Below are 5,000 nucleotides of genomic sequence, written 5' to 3'. Positions count from 1 at the left end.
GTTGAGGATAGTGATCCTTGCTTTCTTGCGGACAGGGATGATGGTGGAGGTCTTGAAGCAGGCTGGAGCAGCAGAGAGGAGCAGAGAGGAGCTGGGAGGAAAAGAGAGCAGCAGAGAGGAGCAGATATAGGAACAGAGAGGAGAAGAGAGGAGCAGATATAGGAACAGAGAGGAGAAGAGAGGAGCAGATATAGAAACAGAGAGGAGAAGAGAGGAGCAGATATAGGAACAGAGAGGAGAAGAGAGGAGCAGATATAGGAACAGAGAGGAGCAGATATAGGAACAAGAGAGGAGCAGATATAGGAACAGAGAGGAGAAGAGAGGAGCAGATATAGGAACAGAGAGGAGCAGATATAGGAACAGAGAGGAGCAGATATAGGAACAGAGAGGAGCAGATATAGGAACAGAGAGGAGCAGATATAGGAACAAGAGAGGAGCAGACAGGAGCAGAGAGGAGCAGATATAGGAACAAGAGAGGAGCAGATATAGGAACAAGAGAGGAGCAGAGGGGAGCAGAGGAGCAGAGATAATGTATGTAAATGAATCTTTTTCAGATGTACAGTACTGTAGCTGTGAGGAGGCAAGTATTAAAGACTCCAGACTGTGGGAATGTAAATACAGGCCTAGAGGAATGTGTTTACCTCATGGAGATGATGGAATATGATTAGCTTGGGGAAATGGAAAGATGTTTGTTTGTTTTTTCGCACCATAAATCGGTTTTATCCTTTTTTTTTTGTCAAAGTGCATCAGGGTTTTTATCAATTATCTGAATGAGACTGCGTCTCTCAGCTTCTCCATGAAAACCATGTTAATCAGCGTTGCAAATTGCTCCGTATTGGCAGTGAACGTGCAAGTCAGAATACATAATCATGATTAAGCCTAGTGTCTGTCGCACACAAATACACAATATATTCACACACACACACACACACACACACACACACACACGACACGACAACCAAATAAAGTGCGTTGGGAATTCATTAAACAAAACAAGCATACAAAAAAAAAATCAATTGTCTTATGACTAATTTGATAATTTAACACAATAATCCACTGAGACGATTGCTGAAGTGTGGTGTTCCAGGCCTCAGGGTGTGGGGGTGGGGGGAGGGGGGTAGGTCTCCTGTGTTGGAGGAAGGTGGAGATGCTTCTACAAACAGCCTCCTCTCTGCATATTCATGAGTGGGAATTTAAGATGAATGTATAACAACTCTCAGTTCTTGAATATTCCGACCTGATTCCTCTGTGCCCTCATTTGGCCCTTTGCTGTGTGAGGAAGCATATACCATCCCTGCTAACAAGGGCTGAGAAAGAAGAGAAGTCTTCGCTTTTACCACCTTCTCTTTATCTTCCTCTCTCCCCCCCCCCCCCTCCCTCTCTCTCTCTCTCTGTCTCTCTCTCTCTCTCTCTCTTCCTCCCACTCACGCTCATAAAAGATGAGTGATGTGGGATTTGAAAGTTGTGTGTTTATAGCCTATCCAATCCTGCGTGTGTAATGGGAAGAGGAGCAGCATCACTCGTATTGACTGCTGAGGCTGCCGGTCAAACATGCCGAGCGGATCAGACAGCACTGAGCACAAACTCGCTGGGCATTAATCCACATCCTGTTGCCGTGTTGTAAAATAAAGCTTTTAGGTCTTCTCCTAAACCATACATTTACTGTTTTATCTGGCCAGACATTCTCATCGACTGAGCTCCCACTTAGCTGCAGTTACTTGCAGAGTATTAGGGTGAAATACGCTAGTCCAGGGAAACAGTGGAGGTTTTTTGGGGGATCATGAAGTGAATTTTGCCCACATTCACTCCACTGATGATGAAAATATGAGTTTTAAACATGGAACCAAGTTAGCTGATGAATCGTGATCTTAAAGTCCAGCTGAAACAGACGTTTGAGATCATCTAACTTCCATATTCCGTATTTCCGATTCAAACAAGCTATAGGGGCGGGACATAACTTTTAGAGGAATTTGATTGGAACATTGACAAGTGGGCTGGTTACAACAACTTTATACAGATTCAATAGATGGATAGCATTGATTGACGGGTGGATGGCGTGAGATTATTGGTTGACCTTGCTTTTGCATTGCTGACGTAAGCACTCGGGAGATTTAGTTTTACAGGAAGAAAAAAATCGCAGGATTTGATATATTAAAGCTCTTATTGTTAAATAGGTACACACTATGCCCAAGGATGTGATCCAAAATAAAATATTTTTTTTATTTCGTTGCATGTTTAATACATTTGATTCTGAGCAAAAAAAGAGAGAAGGAACTACCCATCCCATAAAGCAACCCATTCCCAGCAGGTAGCATCATCTACAGAGTATTAGAAATATGCTAGTCCAGGGGTTAGCATCATCTACAGAGTATTAGAAATATGCTAGTCCAGGGGTTAGCATCATCTACAGAGTATTATTGTGAAATATGCTAGTCCAGGGGTTAGCATCATCTACAGAGTATTAGAAATATGCTAGTCCAGGGGTTAGCATCATCTACAGAGTATTATGGTGAAATATGCTAGTCCAGGGGTTAGCATCATCTACAGAGTATTATAAATATGCTAGTCCAGGGGTTAGCATCATCTACAGAGTATTATGGTGAAATATGCTAGTCCAGGGGTTAGCATCATCTACAGAGTATTATGGTGAAATATGATAGTCCAGGGGTTAGCATCATCTACAGAGTATTATGGTGAAATATGCTAGTGTGGTGAGCAGCATATCTTTCACTCCTTTGTTCCTTTCTCAGACTCAGATCCTATAAGCTCTCTGGTTTTAACAGAAGCCTAATCCAGCAGGATCTCCATATCTTTGGTTCAGCTGTGTACCGGGCTCTTTGATTCTGGGCTGGTTGATTGAGTTATCTGTCCTGTACTGGGCTGTTTGGATCATGTCTCACATTGTGTCTCATCGTGTCCTATTGATCAGCAGACCCACAGCTTTCTCATCACCGCAGCCTGGAGCTGCACAAAGCCTGAGCCCAGAGCCTGGCTCACACCGATCGCCTGCAGCGGCTACTGTAGGTGGGAAGGGCTATGTGTGTGTGTGTGTGTGTGTGTGTGTGTGTGTGTTTGTGTGTATTTGTGGTTTGTGCTGTGTGTTCCAATACTGAGGCAGACTGCTTGTCAGTGCCTCTCTAAAGCACAATTTATGGTCGTTTAGCCACGTGTGGTACGACTCGTCCGAGGCAGAAATGACATCAATCAGACACTTCCTGAATGAATGGTTTTGCAGACACTAGGTTGGGACACTCAATTCAGCTGGCATTTTGTATCTCTGGTAACTGCACAGATGGGCTAGCTTTTCAGGAGCCTCCTTAGAGCCAACCAATCAGACCATGTGACAATCGACGACAGCGCCTGCGGCCTTACAAAATTCAGGAGGGGCAAGACCGGTCTGCGACACACCCCAATCCCACGCATTCAACTGATGTCATTTCTGCGTGACATGGGTTGTACCACACTTGTCTTACCGAGCATAAATTGGCCTTTAAGCTTGAGCAGAACATGGCTTCTGGATGCCCTCCCACTGCTGACACCACAGTCGTGTCTGCGGAGGACAGCAGGACCAGGCAGGTCCGGTACGCTCGCCCGGGGGGGGTTAGAACAGCACGCCGTGTTTCTGCCAGGATAACAGTGAGCCTGGGGCTTTCAGCAGGGGAGAGGCGGTCGGAGACAGGGCCCTGGGCTCACAGCGGACCTCAGAGAACAGAGAACTGTAAATGTAGGTGTGTTGAGGGGCGGGAGCTATGTCTAGTGAGTTCCGCTGTTGCTCTCGCTAACTCGCATCGTTGTCTCATTACAGACCCTTTACACTTAGACTTCAATGATGCACTCTTTACACTTAGACTTCAATGATGTGCTTTTGTTCCAGAGACAGTGCTCTAGTAAGCTGTGTTCTGTTCCAGAGTCAGTGCTATAGTAAGCTGTGTTCTGTTCCAGAGCCAGTGCTATAAGCTGTGTTCTGTTCCAGAGCCAGTGCTATAGTAAGCTGTGTTCTGTTCCAGAGCCAGTGCTCTAGTAAGCTGTGTTCTGTTCCAGAGCCAGTGCTCTAGTAAGCTGTGTTCTGTTCCAGAGCCAGTGCTATAGTAAGCTGTGTTCTGTTCCAGAGCCAGTGCTATAGTAAGCTGTGTTCTGTTCCAGAGCCAGTGCTATAGTAAGCTGTGTTCTGTTCCAGAGTCAGTGCTATAGTAAGCTGTCTCAGCGTTGTTGAAGTGTCCTCTTCAGGAGAGGCCTGGGGAGTGGAGGGAAGGTCGTTACCAGATCCAGCAGCCTCTGAGTCCAGGCTAGGTTCTGAGTCCAGGCCAGGTTCTGAGTCCAGGCCAGGTTCTGAGTCCAGGCTAGGTTCTGAGTCCAGGCCAGGTTCTGAGTCCAGGCCAGGTTCTGGGTCCGGGCCTGGTTCTGAGTCCAGGCCAGGTTCTGAGTCCAGGCCGGGTTCTGAGTCCAGGCCGGGTTCTGGTTCCAGGCCGGGTTGTGCTTGGAGGTGGGGGGACTTCCCCTGGCACTGCAAGGACATTCCTGAGGTCACCACGATTACTGCACCACAGAAACCATAATTATACCTACTGAAAGAGAGAGAGAGAGAGAGAGAGAGAGAGTGGGAGAAAGAGAGAGGGAAGAAGAGAGAAACATGGAATAGCGAGAATGGAAGCAAGTATGAGTAAGATAAGTGACTGATGAAGACAGCAGGAGAAGAAAGGACGAGAGAGAGAGAGAGAGAGAGAGAGAGAGAGAGAGAGAGAGAGAAAGAAAGAAAGAGAAAGAAAGAAAGAGAGAGAGAGAGGGAGAGTTCAACCAGGCTCTGCCTCCATGTGGTGAGGATTCATACACATGTTCAGGGGGAGGATTTGTTTCTGGTGCGACATGCCCGGCTTTCTAAGCGTATGTTATGTTATGTATTGTTTTTCCAAAGACCATTGTACTCCATTAGACCTTGATGATCTCTGAATGGAAACCATGTGTGTGTGTGCGTGTGTGCGTGTGCGCGCGTGCGTGCGTGT

This window comes from Borostomias antarcticus (genome assembly GCF_949987555.1).
Source record: "Borostomias antarcticus genome assembly, chromosome: 22".
Taxonomy (NCBI): Eukaryota; Metazoa; Chordata; class Actinopteri; order Stomiiformes; family Stomiidae; genus Borostomias; species Borostomias antarcticus.
The sequence above is the reverse complement of the archived record's forward strand: the minus strand, read 5'-3'. Positions refer to the sequence as shown.